This window comes from Pistacia vera, unplaced genomic scaffold, assembly GCF_008641045.1.
Source record: "Pistacia vera cultivar Batoury unplaced genomic scaffold, PisVer_v2 Contig951, whole genome shotgun sequence".
NCBI classification, from domain to species: domain Eukaryota; kingdom Viridiplantae; phylum Streptophyta; class Magnoliopsida; order Sapindales; family Anacardiaceae; genus Pistacia; species Pistacia vera.
This window is the reverse complement of record NW_022196836.1, coordinates 67,421-89,746: the sequence shown is the minus strand read 5'-3', so window position 1 is coordinate 89,746 and position 22,326 is coordinate 67,421. Positions and strand designations below refer to the sequence as shown.

The window sequence follows — 22,326 nt, the reverse complement described above, 5'->3', positions numbered from 1 at the left end:
TCGAGCAGGTGAATAACGGGACATAATAAAGGATATGCATGGCAATCTGACCCACTCCCTGATTTAGTAATCATTACCTCAATTCATCCCACTATAAATAGAGGGTTCCTCTCCCGTTTGTGGGATTAGCTAATTTCTCTTTAGAATCGCATATATACTCTCTCTCTCTCTCTCTCTCTCTCTCTCTCTCTCTCTCTCTCTTGTAAGTTAGCTCGCTTAACGCGACCTGATCTCAAATATATTAATACAATACCAGTGGACGTAGGATTCGCTTATTTAAGCATCTGAACCACTTTAAATATTGTTCTTCATCTTTTACTCAGTTCAATCCCCCCATACACATGTGTCTTCCAAGTCAGCTTAGCATTTCCCACGTGCGTTTAGTTGGTGTCAAAATCACGCATCAACAGTTTGGCTCTAGAAAGAGGGCCTGATTTAGTATTCATCCTTCATCAGGAGAATCTCTAACTAATCGGTCCTACAATAGCAAATGGCTCGTCGATTCGAACCTGAGCGAACCAATCATGGTGAGGAAGAAATCCCCCAAGTATAAAAGGGCACTTCTTTTGAAGTACCCCCAATCCCGCAAAATCTCGTGGGGTATATCCCTTTGAGCTCACGGCTTGATCTAGTCGTCATGAGCTACCTAGAAAGGTTCAACAATACTCTTCAAATAGTCAACTAAAGGCTAGACTATTTGGATCGGCTCACGCCACCCGAATCAAATGAGGTGATGCCACCGCCAAAAACACCTACAGGTCACATGAAAGTGCGAAAAAGGGCGATAGATCGTGCCACGCGCACTGCAGTGCATCAAAGGAATGGCGAACAGCGGGCCTAGAGGCTCCAAGGGACCAGCGAACACTGACCGCATCCCGGGTAGAAAACCCGTGACGCAAAGACTCGGTGACATGTCGCGGCCCAAGCTGTCTCGTGCCATATCGCGTGAGCACTCCCACAAAAGTATAAGGCAGGGAGATTCCCAATATCACCAAAATGACGACTTTGAATGTCATCGCGCGGGAAGTTCCTATAGTTTGCAGGTCGGTTCGCACCACTGCGGAGGTCTGGAAGGTTCCTCGGACCATTCATCGCCATCGTACGACTCTAGCTAGCGTGTGTCAAGAGCGGTCGGAACTGCCGACCGAGGCAAGGAGGAATCCAACCTTCGGACTTTCCTCAACCGCAATCGCAAGGGTCGAACCCGCATAGGGGAAAGTAATCCCCAGATGGCTCCACTGCCTCAAATTGAGGAGCTACAACAGGCTCTGGATCAGCTAAAGGCTCAGTAAAATGAGCGAGGGTAAGTCGTAGAGGCGTCTCCCTTTTCTCCGGCTGTGTTAGCCGCCCTTTTCCCATCCAGATTTTGAATGCTCGATATGCAGGCGTTCGATGGGAATTCTGATCCACAGGATCATTTGAACGAATTCAACAACTTGATGGAACTTCACCAAGTTTCTGATTTGGCAAAATGCCAATGCTTGACAGTGACTCTTACATCTCATGCCAAGCGATGGTTCAGGTCGCTCTCGGCGGGATCGATCGGCTTATGGAATCAAATGAGCTCAACATTCTTGAGACACTTCCAAGCGAACAGGAAGTTCTCAATGCCTTTGAGCTACCTCAGTAACATAAGGCAAAAGAGGGATGAATCCCTCCAATCTTACAATGACAGATTCTATAAAGAGCTCCATAAAGTAGCTTACACTCCCGAAGAGTCCGTTCGGACTCTCATCATCGCGGGAGTTAGTCCACAGATAGATCTGTGAAAGAAGCTGTAATTAGAGGACGACATTTCTCTCACCTATTTCTATAGCCTTACAAATAAATACCTCCGTATTGAGAACTCCGTGGCAACGCTCAGCCGCCACGACCCCGGTCCTTTGGGCAGTACGCCAAGTTGGGGGGAAATAGGAGGGCTGATCGTCGATGGGCTAACGATGATCAACGAAAAGGAGAGAAACAGCAGTTTGAGCCCAAGAAGTCTTACGCTCCAGTTCCTCGTCACAATCGCGATAGAAATCAATATACCTCTTTGAATGTATCTATCTCGGCCATTCTTGACAAGTCAGAAGAGGCCGACCTGCTCGGAGAACCTAAGCCCATGAAAAATCCCCCTTTAACTAGAAACAGTAAAAAGTACTATCGTCATCATCGGGAAAATGGGTATCACACTGATGAGTGCCAAGCTCTCAAGCAGGCAATCGAAGATCTTATCAAGCAGGGGCATTTCAAAGAGTATGTTGATGACTCTGCTCCCGTAAGAGAGAAAAATCGAGAGAAACCAGGCAAGAAGCGTCGTGATCGCAAGGGTATCTGTAGCGTGGCGATAATCTTTGGGAGACCACACCTCGGGGAAAAATCGCGAGGTGTCTAAGAAAGACATGCTCACGCAGCCTATCACGACCCTATCCGTGTGATGAACACGATGCAGCGACCATCAAAGGTTCATAGAGAGGAGGAAATCACCTTCTCCGAAAAAGATGCAGTCTGATTGTATCATCCCCATGATGATGCTCTCTTCATCACGCCCCAAATAGAGCGCTGTTACGTCCACAGAATGTTGGTAGATAACGAAAGCGTTGTGAATATCCTGTTCCAGCAAGCTTTGGAAAGATTGAAATTAGATGAGGTCGACCTGAAGCCCGCCTCTATCCCCCTATATGGTTTTATAGGGGATCACCTGATCCCCAAGGGAATGATCTCACTTCCAGTCACGCTGGGTGACTTTGACAAGGTGACCAGGGTCACTGAATTCTTTGTAGTGGATTGCCCATCTGCTTTCAATGGCATCCTAGGGTGACCTCTACTAAGAAACTTCAAGGTAGTCACTTCGATCTACCATCTCAAGATGAAGTTCCCCACCCTGACGGGGATAGGGGAAGTAAGCGGATCTTAGTGCGTATCTTGCGACTGTTATGTAAGGGCAGTACAGATGGCGTGCAAGGGGAAAGACATCCCTTGTGGATTTCCCGAACAGGCAATGGCGATCAATCGGATCGAACCACAGCCTGGCCCAGCCAAGGATAATATGGATCCTCGTATCCAGGAATGCCTTTCCAGCAGGTCAATTTAGGATCTAACGGAAGTGTCAGTCGACCAGAATGAGCCTAGCCGAGTATTGAGGATTGGAAGCAATCTCAACCCCTAGCTCGCTAATGACCTAACCAGCTTCCTCAGAGAAAATATTGATGTATTCGCATGGACGCATGCCGATATGGTTAGGATCAGCCCGTACATCATTTGCCGTGCCTTGAACATCGATAGTGAAGCTAGGCTGGTCCACCAGAAAAAAAGAGCAATAGATCCAAAGTGATATGCTTCCTTGAAAATCAAGGTAGATAATCTCCTTTAGAATGGGTCCATCTGAGAAGCGCTCTACCTGAGCTGGGTTGCTAACCCGGTTCTAGTGAAGAAGCCCAATGGCAAGTGGCGGACCTGTGTTGACTTCACCGACCTTAACAAAGCTTGCCCAAAAGATAGCTTTTCCCTACCCAAGATCGACTAGCTCGTTGATGCCACCTCCGAGCATGAGTTACTGAGTTTTATGGACACATACTCGGGATACAATCAAATTCCGATGTATACGTCGAATGAAGAACATGCCTCCTTTGTTACAGATCGGGGGCTGTATTGCTATAGGGTTATGCCCTTCGGCTTGAAGAACGCTGGAGCAACTTACCAGCAGCTGGTTAACCAAATGTTTTCGGAGCAGATCGGGAAGTCGATGGAAGTCTATGTTGATGACATGCTAGTCAAGTCGCATGTCACTTCAGATCACATAGCACATCTCGCTGAGATGTTCGACATCCTCCGAAAATACAGAATGAAGCTCAATCCCTTCAAATGCTCATCGGAGTATCCTCATGAAAATTTCTGGGGTACATGGTTAACCAAAGGGGAATAGAGATCAACCCCGAGAAAATCCAAGCTCTCTTCGACATGAAAAGCCTGACCAACTGAAAACAGGTTCAGAGTCTCAATGGGTGAATAGCGACACTCAGTCGCTTCATATCGAGAGCAACAGATCGATGCTTGCCATTCTTCAATATCCTTAGGGCCAATAAGAAGTTTGAGTGAACTCCCGAGTGCGAACATGCATTCTAGAGCATTAAAAAGCACCTCGAAAAACCACCTCTTCTGTCCAAGCCTCTTCCGTAGGAAATTCTACTTCTGTATCTTTCTGTCTCACAGTACGCGATTAGTGCAACTTTAGTTCAAGAAAAGAGTAGGATTCAATAGCCGGTTTATTATGCGAGCAAGTGTCTACTAGATGCCAAGATGCGGTATCCAAAAATTGAGCAATTGAATTATGCCTTACTGATCACTTCCAGAAAGTTGAGACCTTACTTCCACGCCCACACAATCCATGTAATGACCAGTTACCCGCTCAAGCAAGTCCTCTAGAAACCAGAGGCATCGGGTAAATTGCTCAAGTGGGCCATGGAACTAAGTCAGTTCGATCTACAGTATAGACCAAAAGCAACTATCAAAGGGCAGGCTATTGCCGATTTCACCTCAGAATTCTCATATCATCTGATAAAGGAATCCGAGCAATAGACCAGCGAAGTCACCTAGGAAACTATTCAGAACCTGTCGACGTGGAGCTTGTACGTCGATGGATCATCGAACAAGAAAAGGGCCGGAGTAGGTCTTCTCCTCCCAAGTCCCGAAGGGACTTCCATTCATGACATTCTCCGTTTCAGGTTCAAAGCGACCAATAATGAGTTCGAGTATGAAGCTCTACTCGCTGGATTGCGGTTGGTAAGAGAAATAGGATCAATCGCAATCAGCATTCACAGCGACTCCATGCTGTTTGTCAACCAGATTTTGGGGGAATATCAAGCCAAGGAAGAAAACATGATCGGCTATTTGAAGAAAGCTAAGGCCGCACTTAAGTCATTTAAGCACTTCGCGATCACGCAGATCCCTAGGGACAGTAATTCTATCGCGGATGTCTTGGTAAAGATAGCCTCATCGTTGGACTTGGACGCGCCAGAGAGCATTCCTGTTTGATTCATAGAGGCCCCAGTATCAGTTCGCCTGAACAGGCCGTGAATGTAATTGAATCAGTCTTTTGGATGACCCCCATCATTCAGTATCTCTGAGATGGGATCTTGCCCAACGACAAGGTCGAGGCAAGAACCCTACAAATAAGAGCTGCTCATTACACACTCATAGGAGATCAATTGTACAAACAAGGGTTGAGCACCCCTCTTCTCTGATGTGTAACCGATGAAGAAGCAAATTATATCACGAGGGAGATACATGAAGGGATTTGTGGTAATCACACGGTCGCACAATCCCTCGCCAACAAGGTTGTTTGTCAAGGGTATTACTAGCCCCTGATTCAAGAAGACCTACAACTTTGTTAAAATGTGTGATAAGTGTCAACGGTTCGCAAACATACCGCGAGCTCCTTCCCATCAGCTAGTAACCATGTCCAGCCCCTAGCCATTCTCCATGTGGGGAATCGATCTCATCAGACCCATGCCAGTTGGTAAAGGGGGAGTTAAATATGCGGTGGTCGCAGTAGACTACTTCACCAAGTGGGTCGAAGCAAAGCCGTTGGCAGCGATCACCACCAAAAAGCTCAAGGACTTCGTCTTAAAAAATATTGTGTACCGCTATGGGATTCCTCATACCTTTATCTCTAATAACGAGAAATAGTTCGATAACGAGGAGTTCAAGCAGTTTTGCAACGAGCTGGGTATCCATAAGAAATTTGCCTCAATCGCAAGACCGTAAGCAAATGGTCAAGTTAAAGCTGTCAGCAAAACCATCAAACACACTTTGAAGGCCAAACTTGGCGCAACCAAGGGAAATTAGGTTGACAACCTTCTTGAAGTTCTGTGGGAATACATGACAACTCCGAGAACCTCTACCTCAGAAACCCCTTTTTTGCTAGCATATGGCTGCAAAGCGATGATCCCTGTAGGGTAGGAGCAGGTTCACTTCGGAGAGACCTGTTCAACGAGACAGACAATGAGGCGCTTATGCGCGCAAGTCTGGATCTAGTTAAAGAACATCGCAGCAAGGCTCAACTAAGAATAGTAGCCTATTAGCAACGCGCGAAAAGGCTCTTCGACTCTAAGGTCAGAAGAAGAGATTTCCAGGTCAGCGACCTCATTTTAAAGGAAGTCCTTCTTGGTACTAGAGAACCAAGTGCAGGAGTTTTGGGACCGAATTGGGAAGGCCCGTACCGTGTCGCCAAAGTGATAAGACTGGGGACTTATCATCTCAAAAGGTTGAATGGTTCCGAAGTACCGTGAGCTTGGAATGTTGAACATCTCCGACTATATTATCAGTAATTCCGAACTCAATTTTTCATTGTAAAGATTTTACCTTTCTTAAATCTTTGTAAATAACAAGTGTATAATTATTTTCTTTTGTAATCATATTCCCATGTATATAATTCTGTTCGCATAGACTTGTTCCAATGTTATTGTAAACAGTTAGAATGCGATCTCATGTATAACATAGGGTACAAAAATTGTAAGTACTCATGAAAGATTAAGAAAGACATGTATTTATTCATTAATAAAAGGGAAAGTACATAAGCGAGCAGGAAAAAGACTCCAAAAGTAAAAGCAATCATTGGCCTTCATCCCCAATTCTCGAAGGCGCGACCTCATCATCCCCAGGCTGATCGCCGATCACCTAGCCAGCCGCGGGCTCCTCTGGGACATACTCCGAATGCTCTTCCAGGTCAGGTCCTCCGGCGGCCTCCGCTGCATCCTCATCGTCAAGTCGCACCATGGATCTAAGGATGTCTTGGTATTCCTCCAGGAGATCGGATATATCCATTTTGGGATTCTTCGGCCGTAGGGCATAGATGGACTAGATTGCTCATTCAGCAGTCTTCTTCTCGATCTCCGATTCTTGTCGCTGCATCTCTCCGATCAGCGAAGTGACTCTTCCCTGACTAGCTTGAAGTTTGGCCTCAAGCGCCAACCTTTGCTTCTTAGTACCCTCCCACAGCTCGCCCTTTTCCCTCTCTGCTCGTAAGGCCCACTGGGAGGTCGTTTTCAGCTCCTGGTCTTTCACGCCAGCCTCTCTGGTGAGTCTGGCCATTGTCTTTTGGAGCTCATTTATCTCCTTTCCGTGCTTCTCTAGCTCGGCCTTCTGAAAGTCCAACGTGCGAAGAGCAACATTCCTTTCATTCAGGTACTGGTTCGTCGAAGCGGTGGATAAGTCTTTCTCTGCTTCAGTGGCTTCTAAGTTCCGTTTGAGCCGCGCGTTCTCTTCTCTCAGCACGACCATCCCCTCGGCAGCTCCCAGTTAAACCTTTTATAGGGACAATTGCATGGAGAGTAGAGCCTGTGAATGAAAAAAGTAACAAGTTAGTTTCCTTGCTACTAAAAAGAATAAAAATAAAGTCCTCACCGAGGACAGCTTGTTCTACCTTGCTCAGGTGCTGAATGGATATAGACATTGGTCCATAAGATTGGAAGCCATGAACTTCTCAAAAGCCTTCGCGAGCCCGCACTCCAGTAGGGTAAAAACCACCGGCTGTAGATGATCTGGAAGTTCTCCCATCGAGTCCAGCACATGAGTGTTCGTGCCCGCACCTCCTGCAGGAGTCATATCGCCCATCGGTTCCTTGCCTAGTCTCCTTCCAGGGTCCGCGACCTCACTCTGCCTTGTTAGCGGTGCCCCCAGAGCAATGGAGATGTCGATCGCACCCCTGGAAGGCCCTCCCGAGTGGAACGCTTGGTAAGGCTGCGACCTCTCGGGCTGAACGCCCAGGCCCTCTGGTTCAGACTCGGACTCTTCAGTCCAAAGTTGCTTTCAATTCTTGGACTTTTGGGTCATGGTCTTGTGCTTCGGCCGAACAGCCGAAGGCTAAGGAACCCCAACAGGTCGTACTGGAACGTCTGCCATTGTCCCTACAACAGGGGGACCACTGGAAGCAGTTCCAGTCTGTCCCGTGGCGCCTACTTGGGGGAAGGTGAACTACCTCAGTCATGGCGATCTGGACAACTTGGGAGGTATGGTCGTTGCATGCGAGCGTCGTTAGCAAAACAGTTCGCTGCATGAAAAATCTAAAAATAAGCTAAGGTTATAAAGCTTACTCAATGTGGTCTCTGGGGTCGCTTCGGAGTTAAAGAAACTGTACTTTTGCAAATTTGAGGTTGTCACAAGCAACCTTGCGTCGCGACTCTCTTCGGGCAAAAAGTCGAAGGTGGCGATCCTGTTCGGATCCTCGAGGAGCATTAAAATGGACGTTTTGTTAACTGCGAAGAAACAAAAAGCTCATTAGCGAAGAACAAATGTAAGTTTGCAAACTCAAAAGAAAGGAGAACCTACTCAGCTCCTAAAAATGGCAAATGTCATCATGTCGAAAGAAAAAGAACTTCGTCTCATATGCCCCTACGTTGCTCAGGTAACTTTGTATTCCCGCTTCGATGGTAGGTCGCTTAGAGAGATAGTAGGAATCTTTATCCTTACTCTTTTTTAGAATGTACGAGCAACTGAGCTCTAGGGCGGTTAGCTCGCCCAATCCGTTTTCACCGCATGCGATGTACATAGCCACGGCTATCATATACGCGTTCGGCGTGAGCTATAATGGTGTGATCCCGAAATGATCGAGGATCGATCTGACAAAAGGGTGGAAGGGGATCAACCCTCCACTCTTGAAAATGTTCTCAGAGATCGTAGCCATCCCTTGTGGCAGACTCTGAGCTGTGTGTACCCTATCTCGGAAGATCTCCACGTTGAGAGCTTATTGGTCTACCACCTTCTGAATATTCTCGTAAGTAATCACCGATAAGATCTCTTGAAGGGGACCCGCAAGAGCATCCTGCATAGGCAAGCTGGTCCCCTCCTCAGTTCTGGTTGTTGGGGGGTCTATTCTACTGCGGTCTGCAAAAAGCGACATGTAGGGAATCATTCAGTCCTCGTACACTGTTTCGTACAATGACGTGGAGGAGAAAGTAAAAAAGCTTCCTCCCTTAAACCCAAGGAAAACCCCAACAGAATACTTTTAGAGCTATCATCAATCGCTCAAACCCAAGGCGAAGATTTCATCTTTGATCAACTAATAGCAGACTATCATCGCATGGCAACCATCAAAACCAAGAAATAATAATAAAAGTGGCAGAGAAACCATCATTACCTTTTGAAATGAGAAGATAAGTCCTCTTGCTTCAAATATCAAGAGCACACCAGTCTGACAGACAAATAACCAAGGCTCACGAAAATTTCTTGCTCTCTCTAAGAAGATGAATATTATGACATTGCCTGAAGTGAGCTTGGGGTTTTATAGTAAAGGAAGTGGTGCTTTGGTTTCCAGAAGTCAAACGACATTTGGGCAGAAAACACATATGACCATTGTGAATCAATGAAAAAGAGTGACCGTCACGCTTCAAGAAACCAAATCGTCATTCTTTTCCGTTGAAACACTCAAGCGACAGTACGTTTTCCCTCCTCTACATTAAATGTGTCCACATCCGCATTTAATGTTCTAATAGGGAATGTCATTTCAACATGGCTCGCATTTAATGTGCATGGCTGACACTTATTGCATACAAGACACGTCTATCAGAGCAAAAGATATTTCATTAAATGTATTGCTACAAAAGTGCAACGGATAACATCCGAAGAGGTCGTTATATATAACACTCTTCGTCTTATGTCAGTCGCGAAGCAACGTGACCATTTCCGCAAAAATTTCGCTAAGCGCAATAAGGTTGTAGACCTCGGTCGAAAACCAGTCATTGTTATGGCATTGAACGTGGTTTGAGAATAGGTCATAGACCCTAAAGAGTAAGCCGTGTTAGGTCGCCTACATGGAAACATTTCTTCGACCTCTTTGCAGCCAAGTCGAATCGACCAATACCTTGTCAAACGCATCAAATCAAGGCATAATATGTAGTTTCCAAGGTTCGATTCTCACACCTTAAAAACTAGGGGACTTCTGTTATGCCTGAAAAAGTAAGGCTGACGCAGAGCCCTGTCAACATAAATGGTCAGAGCTTAGGTAAGTCCAGCAGTTGTTTAGATGCAGCCACGTCGCACGCTGACGCAAGCGGCATGCTCCTGCCAATGTAGTAGGTGTGTGCCAGGCTAGTGAACGGCTGGAGGCGATCCACGTGTCCAATCCCTACGAGAGTTGAGTAAATCACTCGAGCAGGTGAATAACAGGACGCAAGGAAGGATTTGCACAGCAATTTGACCCACTCCCTGATTTAGTAATCATTACCTCAATTCATCCCACTATAAATAGAGAGTTCCTCTCCCGTTTGTGGGATTAGCTAATTTCTCTCTAGAATAGCATATACTCTCTCTCTCTCTCTTGTAACCTCTTGTAAGTTATCTCGATGAACGTGACCTAATCTCAAATATATTAATACAATACCAGTGGACATAGGATTCGCTTTTTTAAGCATCCGAACGACTTTAAATACTATTCTTCATCTTTTACTCAGTTCAATCCCCCCATACACGTGTGTCTTCTAAGTCAGCTCAGCATTTCCCACGTGCGTTTAGTTGGTGTCAAAATCACGCATCAACAATAACATATCTGCCCAATCAAGCTTTTGCTTTTCTGAAAAAACAAATGCCTACCCAAATCCCTCTATATCTCCTGGTTTTTGGGAATATTTTTCTTCTCTTCCAGTGGGAGACTGAAAACCATTGAATTTCTAGCTTCGGTTTCTCTATTAATGATCTCCTTACTCCATGATTAATCAACTGCATAGCAAATCATACATGTTAATAAACTAGGAATATATATATAGATATTGCTATTGTTGACTAACTTCATTTTTCAACTTTGGAGCAAACAAAATTTTGTGAATCTATATACTTGAAAGAAACCTTATTCTTTGCATGCATGGTGGAACTTCTCTAGCACTGAATCCATGAAATCTCCGCAAATCAACTTTGACATGTCGATGACTGGCACATCTGGCAAGGAAGTGTGATTGAAGATCACCAGAATTTCTAGATCAAGCCGGACATAACATGGTGGAACCGTATTCAGTGGCTTCTTCACTAGCTCCTGAACAGAAGGCACAGGGAGAGACCTCCCCAGCTTTGTTAGTTTTGGGTCCATATATAGATCTTCTACACGTATAGTTTCTTACTAAGCCATGCTCTTGGACTTGTGCTTAGGATCTGCCACCATGCTGCTACTTAATTTATACACTCCACTCTGTGATTGTTTGGCACAGGCATTGATTTCGATCACTCTCTTATTGACACTTAACGAATTTCCTGTTAGAAAATCAACAATCAGGCTGAAACAATATCACACAACAAATAAAAATTGAGACATGAAATTTACGTGAAAAACTCTCAAACAAATTGAGAGAAAAACCACTGGCAAGTAAAGAAGGATTTCCACTATAACAAAATATGGGTTACAACACCTTCTCTCTAAATACAAGGAGAAAAACAAGTAAAAAAATTCACTCTTGAAATAGGAGAAACAATTTTTCCTTACAACAAAAGGAAAGAGAAAAATTCAGAAAGTAGTGACTACCCTCTAGAGAGTTCCTACACTCTTATTTATTGAAGTGCAATGGCGCTTCCTTGACAATTAATGCTTCCACTATCTTTGACAGCCACCATTTTTAATAGCCACTTTGACAGCCACCATTTTTTATAGTTCAAGTTGTATTACAACTCACATTCTCCCACTTAAACTCATTTTTTGTACTATTCCTCAATCATTTCTAAACTTGCCACTTTCATGCTGCTTACGTTTTTAACAAGCCACAAGAGGATCTACACCATATAAACTTGTCAGCGTTGATTGGCTTTGTCATGACATCTGCTAGGATGTCTTTTGTGTGAATCTTTTGCATCTCCACACTACCTTCTTCCACTACTTCTCAAACAAAATGATATTGAACTCCTATGTGTTTTGTTCTGGAATGGAAAACTGGATTTCTTTTAATGTGCAAGGCACTCTGACTATCACCATACAAAGAAATTTTCTCTTGTTTGTGTCTGGTTTCTTCCAGTAGTCTTTTAATCCAAATTGTTTACTTACAAGCTTGCATAGTTGCCACGTATTCAGCTTCAATTGTAGATAAGGTCACAATAGTCTGTAACTTTGATACCCAGCTCACTGCATCTCCTACAAGTATAAACACATAGCATGTAGTAGATTTTCCTTTATCGACATCTCGTGCAAAATCTGAATCAACATAACTTCTGACAATAAATTATGATCCTTCATAACATAATGCAACACCTGAGGTTCCTTTAATGTATCTAAGGATTCTCTAAATGGTGTTCAAATGCTCTTTACCAGGATTTGCCATAAATCAACTAACCATGCCAATTACTTGAGCAATATCTAGTCTCGTATAGATCATGATGCATACGATACTCGAGATAGATCCATCCTCTCTGCTTCATTGCTAGGACTCATACTTGAGAATGATTTAAATTGACAGGAACTGGGGTGGAGATTGACTTACAATCTTGCATGTTGAAGCACCGCAAGATTTTCCTAAGGTAATTCTTCTAAGAAAGCCAAATTTTCCTGTCTTTTGTGTCTTGGTGAATTTGCATCCCTAGAATCTTGTTTACAAGTCCCAAATCCTTCATATCAAACTCCCTAGCCAACCGTGCCTTTAATTCTTGGACTTGATCTTTGTTGGAACTTGCTACCAACATGCCGTCCACATACAACAGCAAAATAATGAAACTATCATCTTCAAACCTCTTGTAATATGTGCAATGGTCTAAACTTAGTTTGTTGTATCTAAGGCTAATAATGAAGGAATCAAATCTCTTGTACCAACATCTTGGCCTTGATTTAAAACGTACAGAGATTTGGTTAAACTACAAACCAAGTTTTCTTTTCCTTTTTCTTCAAACCTTTCTGGTTAGAGCATGTAAATCTCTTCTTCAAGTTTTCCATGAAGAAAAGTAGTTTTTACATCTAATTGCTCTAAATGTAAATCAAAATTGGCACACATAGCCAAGACTACTTTGATAGTTGTTAGTTTGACAACAGGAGAAAATATCTCATTAAAACCAATACCTTCTTTCTGAGCATATCCTTTCACCACCAATCTTGCATGATATCGCTCCACTTGGTTGTTGCCATCTCGTTTGATTTTGTAGACCCATTTGTTATCGATAGTTGTTCGTCCAGGTAGCAGTGATAGAATTTCCCATATCTTTTTTTTGTGCAAAGCTTATATTTCTTCTTGCATTGCTATCATCCATAAAGAAACATCAAGATTGCTTAAGGTCTCCTGGAAAGTTGATGGCTCTCCATCTTCTGTTAGAAGACAATATGCAGAATTGCTTGTATAACATACTCTAAGTGCCATGATGGCTTTCTTGTCTGACATGTTGATCATCAAATGTCTATATCATTGGACCCTTTTTAGTCTTGTCCTTTGTGCTCTGGTACTGCTTTAGAAGAATCTTCATATTCTGACTTATCTTCTATCTGAACAATAGTAGTCTTTGTTGGAGTGCTTTTATTTTCTTCACTTTGCAGTTGATTATCTACAAATATCACATCTTTACTGATAATAACCTTACGGGCAGTGGGATCCCACAGACGACACCCCTTAACTCCATAAGCATATCCTAAGAATATGCATTTCTTGTACTTTGGATCCAACTTTTTTCTTTCTTAGGAATTATACATCACATATGCAGGAGATTTGAAGACATGTAAAGAAGAATATTCTGCTGACTTACCTGTCCACATCTCCATTGGTGCCTTCAAATTAATTATAGTTGACGGTGACCGATTTATTACATAACAGGTGGTTTTGTCTGCTTCTGCCCATAATGACTTGGCTAGACCTGCAGTTCTCAACACAGCTCTCATTTTATCTAGTAGAGTTATGTTCATCCGCTCAGCTACACCATTTTGCTGAGGTGTACGTGCAACAGTAAATTGCCTCTGAATACCCTCTTGCTTGCAGAGTGCAAGAAAGTTGTTGTCGACATATTCTCTTTCACTATCTGTCCTCAAACACTTGATCCTTTTCCCGGATTCAAGTTCCACTTACGTTTTGAAGTCTTTAAAATTGGAAACACATCTGAGTTCTTCTTGATTGGGTACACCCACAATCTCCTAGAGTAGTCATCAATAAATGATACAAAATATTTTGCTCCTCCTATACAGACATCTCTGGTGACTCCCACACATCAAAATTAATAAATACTAGAATGTGTTTACTTCTAGCAGTAGATCTGTCAAACTTTAATCTATGTTGCTTACTTGTAACACAGTATTCACATAAAGGTAAATTTACTTGCTTGAGCCCTAGTATGAGAGTACGTTCAGCGAGAATCTTTAATCCTCGTTCTGACATGTGACCTAGTTTGTGATGCCATATTGCCGTTGAACATTCTTCACTAGTTATTGCTACTGAAGCATTTGCCTCCTATAATGTATCTCCCAAAAGCATGTATAGATTCGCCACAATCTTTTCTGCTTTCATTACTACAAGCACGCCTTTAACAATCTTCATGATCTCATTTTCTATGAGTCTTGCAACCGAGGTCATCCAACTGTCCAAGAGACAATAGATTTTTCTTCAAGCCCTTCACGTGTCATACCCCTTGGATAGTGCGAATTATACCATCAAAAAACTTTAATTTGATGGTACTAATGCCAACAATTTCTAAGGTGTGATCATTACTCATTAACACATATCCTTCAGAGATAGGTTTATATGTCTAAAACCAATCTCGGTGAGAGGTCATGTGCCAAGTTACTCCTAAATCCAGTATCCACACATCAATTAGTTGTTTTTTGCCTTTAGAATCGATTTCTGCTTCACTAAATAAAATTTCTCCATTATTAGAGGTACTTGCAACACATCCTTGAGAATTTGTTGCCTCAGGAGTCTTCTTCGTATTCTTCTTGTAGTGCCAATAATCCTTCTTGACATGCCCTTTCTTGCCACAGTGGTAACACTTGACATTTTTCTTACTTCTTGACTTTGATCTGTCATGATTGTGACTCCTACTAGAACCCCGTTTCATTGATCTTCCTCTCGTCATTGATAATGCCTCTGCCTGCTATGAGCTGGCTGATCTGTCTTCCTTATTTTTGCGTCTGGATTCCTCTTCTAAAACGGCTGATGTAACTTCATCAAAGACTAGATAATCCATGAGAACATTATTTGTCAAGTTAATGATAAGTTGAGGTAAACTTTGAAACACTCGGCACGTTCATTTACTGCTATATTATGGTCCAACGCTGAAAGTTGGAAAATATCGTATTTAGATTGTTGATGTGATCTGTCATTGACGTAGATTCACATATTTGAAAAGTATAGAGTCTCCTCTTTAAGAAGATCTTATTGTGAAGTGACTTGGCCTCATACAATCTGGTAAGTGCATCCCAAATTTCCTTGGCCAACTCCTTTTCTGCAACGCTAGATAGGATTGAATCTGCCAACGCTAGATGCAAGTTGAACATAGCGTTGTCATCCATCTCCTTCCATTTGTCGTCAGTTACTCCAGCTGGTTTAACACCTTTAATTGCTGCTAAGCAATTATCTTTCCTCAATATTGCCTTATCCTCAATTTCCAAAGGGAGAAATTTACTCTGTTGAATTTATCAATTTCGAACTTTGTTGCCATGGCGATGACTACGATCTGCTTCTTAACTTGAACCGGCTCCCACCTTTTACCTTGAACAATACCTGCAACCTTGGCTCTGATACCATTGTTAGATAATCAACCATTAGGTTGAAAAAAAATCACACAACAAATAAAATTTGAGACACAAAAGTTACTTGAAAAACTCTCAAACAAATTGAGAGAAAAACCATGGACAAGTAAAGAAGGATTTCCGCTATAGCAAAATATGAGTTAGAACACCTTCTCTCTAAATGCAAGGAGAAAACAAATAAAAAATTCACTCTTGAAATAGGAGAAATTGTTGGTTTTTAGGCCCAACTCCTCACCCAAAAGGCCTTATTGAGTGGAAGGATTGTCCACTCTTATAAACCCATTGGCTTGAGCATGCCTAGTCGATATAAGATCTCCAATACTCCCCCTTATAGTCAAGCCCATATGATCTAGTTGCCTATGAATGGAGGTAGTTTGGCATCCCAACGCTCGTCAATCACTCAACTCAAATAGGGCTGGCTCTGATACCACTTATTAGTTTTTGGGCTTAACTCCTCACCTAAAAGGCCTTATTAAGTGGAAGAATTGCCCACTCTTATAAACCATTGGCTAAGCGTGCCTAGCCGATATGAGATCTCCAACAGAAACAACTTTTCCTTACAACAAAAAGAAGGAGAAAAATTCAGAAAGTAGTAACTACCCTCTAGAGAGTTCCTACACTCCTCTTTATAGAAGTGCAGTGGCGGTTCCTTGGCAATTAATGCTTCCCACTATCTTTGACAGCCACCATCTTTAAGAGCCACCTTTGACAGCCACCATTTCTTACAGCAACCTTTGACTGCCACCATCTTTAATAGCCACCTTTGACAGCCACCATTTTTGACAGTTCAAGTTGTAAAAAGTGAGTTTACAACTGACATTTCCTGCCTAAAAATTGTAGAGGAACGTCATATTTAATTTTCATCACACACTTAATTCTTGTTCTGGAAAAAGCATTATTTCATTTTGCAGTTATCTAGAACAAAAGGTTTGTCGTCTGACCCAAACTAGGATATCCATCATTGCTCTTAAACCAATAATGCATCAATAGTGTCCATGTTTACTTTCATGCCATCAAAGTAAGGCAACTAATTATTTGCTTAAAAATGTATGGAGTTCTTGGCGCTGTGGTGGCTCTCAGAATTTCGACAATTTATTAATATATCAGACAAGTCTGAATTGACATTAGTAATTTTGTCATACAAGCTGACAAACTTTCTGGTGTTTATTTATCATATGATAAAATACTTAAAAGATTTCTCACATTAACATACTTTACTCCTCTTGATTATCGATTCTCATCACGTCAATGTATGCCTTTCCATCAAGTTTGCGTGTAAATAATCCCTTGAAGTAGTCTTCAACTCCAATTCTTCTAAACAGTGCTGGAGTCTCTGGAGTAATAAGGCTCGGTGCTGGACCCATGTCTCCATCCAGTTTGGGGCAGTAAAATGTTGCAATAGAGAGCCTCTCTTTTGTGGAGTTCACTGTTGCACGATGCTCAATACTTCGGTAAATTCCATTCGTCACTATCTGCAAAATCATCCATAAAAACAGTCAAGATCAAATTCCATTATGTATAATATTCTACAAATTTAAGCAAATTATACCTCCAAATTGTCCCCGATGTTGACAACAAAAGCATTACAAAGAGGTTTGACAGGAACCCACATCCCATCTTTCTTGATTTGAAGGCCTTCCATCTCGTTGATCTGGAGGAGGATGGTGAGGCCGACGGAGTCAGAATGAGGACTGAGGCCTATGGCAACCTCTGGTTGTGGACATGGAGGATAGTAGTTCATCCTCATTGACTGCCATCCTTATTCAAACAACACATTCATATCATTAGCTACCATTCCTAGAGCTTTTGCCATCAGGTTCAGAATTTTCATTGCCAGATTTTTTACTTCACCCGAATAAGCCTCCAAAGTTTCTCTGCTCGTGAAGAAAAATTCTTCAAGTCAACAAAGACATGACTACATGCCGAATGGAGCCAGATAATCGAGACCAGACAAGCACATAATCCTAATTTTTTTGGGGCCCAGCTTGTTACCTAATGCTAGAAACATAATCCTCACAACATTTAATATGTTCTTACATACCTTCGCGCTCAAGGAAAATCGAACTTGGGACTATAAGTTAAAACTATACAGGAGAATCGAACCTAGGCCCAATGATTAGGAACCTGGCCCATGTGACAATTCAGGTAGGGACCGGGTCACGGTTTGACCGGTGGTTTAACCCATCCATCCTATAGGTTTAAAATCTTGCAAACACATCCCTGATAAATACACATCAGTCCCTTTAGGTTTGAAATCCAACAAAAACACCCCTATAGACAAGTGACAATCGGTGGCCAATCAGACTTCGAGATGATGGGGGTTTTCATGGGGAGATGTCGGTGAGGCAAATGGAGGGGTCGAGGGTGATTTTTGGGGTCGGGAACAACCGAAAAAATTAAAATCACGTAACCCTAAGGGTGGTCGATGACGATTGGTGAGCAATCTAGGTCCGGGGTGTTGAGGTTTTTGGTGGGGAGACATCAGTGAGGCCAATGGAGGGTTCGGGGGTGACTTTAGGCACCAGAATCTGTTGGAATGAGGGAGAAAGTGCCAGAATATGAGAGGGGGTGAGTGGAAGGAGTAGGGTGGTTTATAATTTTGAGGGCTAGTTTTCTACCTTTGCCGGTTAAACCGATGAAGGGCCTGGGTCTTAGCCTAACCAGTTAAAATGGTCCGGTTGGGCTGGGTTTCTATTTAGTGCCTGAGACTATAGGTTAAAACCATGCAAGGTCACGTTGGTTCGCTTTACCCTTGGACTACCATAGGTCTGTCACTTAAATTTATCAGAAATAATAAACCAAGATTTTGAAGTTTTATTTAATTAATCGTATAATAAAAATTAACATTTGATTGATGGGATGGGGCGGATGAGAGAATCTCTCCTCCTTTAACATTAAAGTGCTGCCATTTCAATTTTCATCTTTATGGTGGTAGATAAATGCCTCTATCGCAGACAAAAAAAGAACAAGAAAGAAAATATTTGAGAAGAAAATATTACAGTTATGTTGTAATATTGTTATAAATGGTGAAAACAATATTACAACATAACTGTCTAGGGATCCATTCCATGAAATAAAATTAAAAAAAAAAAAAAAAAAATTGAACCTGAAGGAGAGAGGGAGCTTGGGAAAGAGGTGCGGTTTCTCAAATAGGGAGGGTAGTCAAATAGAACATGTCTCCCCAATCAAGCTTTTGCTCTTCAGAAACAACAAACGCATTCCCAAATCCTTCAATATCTCCTGGAAGTTGCCCATACTTCTTCTTCTCTTCTATTGGCAACGTGAAGAACTTCTCAATCTCCGATTTCACTTTCTCCACCAAAGAAATATCCACCGTATGATTTATCAACTGCGCCCAACAAATTGATTTAGTTCCCATTAATGCCAATAATAATTCATTCATTCTCTCGAATATAAATGTATACAAACCTGGAAGAAACCCCATTCTTTGCATGCTTGGTGTAATTTGTCGAGCTCCGAGTCCATGAAATCTGCAGAAAGTAACCTTTGCATATCCACAACAGGGACTTGTAGAACAGAATTGTTATTAGAAAAGAAAGGATTTTCCTGATCGGGACGCACGTATCTTTGTGGAACTCTGGTGAGTGGCTTCTTGGCTATCTCTTGGACACAAGGCACAGCTAGAGAGCTACCAAGTTTTGGCAATGTCACCGCCATTATTGTTGGAAAAGAAGAACAGACAGAGTGAACTTAATGAAATCTAGCTATTGCTATCGAAATCGGTCACGTATCTTGCTTGAAGGGTGCGACTTTATTTATACTAGTTTCGTGATCTCAGCTTCCACTGAGGATTGAAAATAACTTCGTACTTATCTTGACTTCCACAGCTGTGAAAATCTTTTAAACATTAATTAAATCTAATCCCACCAAAATATGTAATCTAAAATCTGGGGGATATTTCTAAAACAAATTCAAGTCTAGACTCTAGAGTTGATGGGGTAGTTGAAGACTTGAAATTAATGCAAAGCCAAGCCAGCAAGTAATCAAAGAGCAATAAGATTGGTTTTAGAGCAGGGAGCTACAGAGACTCAGAGAGAGCTATATGAAACAACAGTTACTGATTTTGGAATTTTCAACTCTATAGAATGAAGCAACAGTATAAGCTTAAAACTAAATTGTTGAACTGTGGTTGGATACTCTCTTAATTTGAGTTAGTTATTTGGAAGGAATTTTATCGTAAATTCATTTATCAACTTGCAATGCATATATTACAAGGGGATGAATTTATCTCACATCGCACTAGGCCATTACCACTCAGGGAGTTCAATTTGTCTCATATTATAATAATTACGAAATATAAAACAATTATAAGGACTAATGATGACTAATGAAAGAGACTATTGTAAATAGAAGAACAATAAATGGGGCTGAAATTTATTGTCTTTTTTCATTTTAGTACACTAGAATTACAAAGGAGGGAAGAGTTTATATAGTAATTCTTGCCACCCCCCAAACTAATCAAATCTTGCCATTTAGCCACTAGGTGCCACAAATTGTGACCACCTTTTGCCATGTGTCAAGAGGTGGTAATAGTGTGATGAAATGTGTCAAATGTGGTAGATCCATATTTCTTTTAGACACTCCCCCTTGGATCTTCACCAAATAAAATCCACTACTTACAGACAATTATAGTTGACTTTACTTAAGAAAAACCTAGTGGGACAAAAACCTTAAGCAAAGAAACAAAATTACCTGATGAACTGTATAATGGTGTTGGACGTGCGAAATACTGCCTCATTAAAAACCTTGTCAGGAAAACCCAGTAGAACAAAACCTGATCAAAGAAAAAAGAGTACAGTGCACATATGTCCAGTATAATAAACCTTTTTCTAAAAACTCCCCCTAATCGATGCTCCTCTTGATCAGTGCTACCCCTCATGATGGTAGAATTAATTTAATAATTTATTGAGTCGCCGCATGCCAATGCCATACACTAACCTTTCAAATGTTGACATCAATCTCTTGATTTTGTTGGAGTTCATGAGTGTAAAAGAACTTCGGTGAAATATGCTTAGTTCTGTCTCCTTTGATATATCCTCCCCTAACTTGGGCAATAATGCCACATTGTCTTCATTTATAATTGTGGGAGCACCTGAGGTACGTGGCAATTTGCTTATACTTTCAATATGATGGATGACAGATCTTAACCATACGCATTATCGGTTAGCTTCATAAAGCACAAGAATCTTAGAGTGGTTGAAGGAAGTAGCAATCAATGTCTGTTTTGTAAAGTGTCATGATATTGCAGTACCATCTGTGAGCGGGCTTTGTAAGGATCAGAAAGGTACCCAACATCTGTATAGGTAACTAATTTAGGATCATTGACAGATTTCCTTAGATAAAATAATCCCAAGTGTTTTGTTCCATTGAGGTAACAAAAGACATGCTTGATCCTATTCCAATGTCGACGAGTTGGTGTAGAACTAAATCTTGCCAACAGATTCATTGCAAATGCTATGCCTGGTCTTCTACACTATGTCAAATATAATAATGTATCTATTGCATTTAGATACAGTACTTTAGGACCAAGTATCTTTTCATTGTCTTCTTTAGGACGAAATTGATCATTTTTAGGATTAAGAGACCGAACTACCATTGGCGTACTCAAGAGGTGAGATTTATCCATATAAAATCACTTAAGAATCTTTTCAGTATAAATTGATTGATGGAGCAAAACTCCATTTGAACAATGCTCGATCTGCAAGCCAAGAAAATACTTTACTTTCCCTAGATCCTTCATTTGAAACTCTCTTTTTAAGTATTCGGAAGCTTTTGTGGGCTCTTCAGAAGTCTTTATTAAGTTCATGTCATCGACATATACTGTCACAATTGCAAATCCTGATTCTGACCTTTTTATAAAGACACACGGGCATACAAGATCATTGATGTATCCTTTCTTAATCAGATATTCACTGAGATGATTATACCATATTCGTCCTGATTGTTTCAATCCATATAATGATCTTTGCAATTTTATTGAATACATGTTCCTTTTATTTGCTTTTGGCACTTTGAATCCTTCAGGGATTTTCATATAGATATTCATATCCAATGTACTATAAAAATTCGCAGTGACAACCTCCATGAGACGCATATTGAGTCCCTCTGAGACTGATAAACTAATCAAGTATCGAAACGTGATAGCATCCATCACTGGTGAATACGTCTCATCAAAGTCAATTCTGGGTCTCTGCAGGAAACCTTGAGCCACTAGTCTGGCCTTATTCCTAGCAATCTCATTTTTTTCATTTCGTTTCCTTGTGAGTACCCACTTGCATCCTACGGGTTTCACGTTTTCAGGCCTTTGGACTACAAGTCCAAATACATTACGTTTTGCTAGGGAGGATAATTTTGCTTGAATTGTCTCTTCCCATTTTGGTCAATCATGTCTTTATTGACATTCATTAATAGAACATGACTCAAATTCATCATTCAAAATTTCAGTAGCTACTACGTATGAGAATACGTTATCGATAATAGTTGTCTCACGATTCCACATTTCTTTAAAGTGAGCATAGTTTATAGAAATTTCTTCATTTCTATGTCTTGTATTCCTTCAGGGATTTCTTCCTCTTTAGGAGCTCGTGTTCTTTCAAGGACTGTTAACTCTTCTGGAGTTAGTTTAGAAAATGTAG

At 41.6% G+C, this 22,326-nt stretch overlaps 1 pseudogene; it reads right to left on the bottom strand.

Moving 5' to 3' along the window:
• Positions 1–16,723: 16,723 nt before the first annotated feature.
• LOC116120952 lies at positions 16,724–19,436 on the bottom strand (annotated as a pseudogene).
• Positions 19,437–22,326: the final 2,890 nt, after the last annotated feature.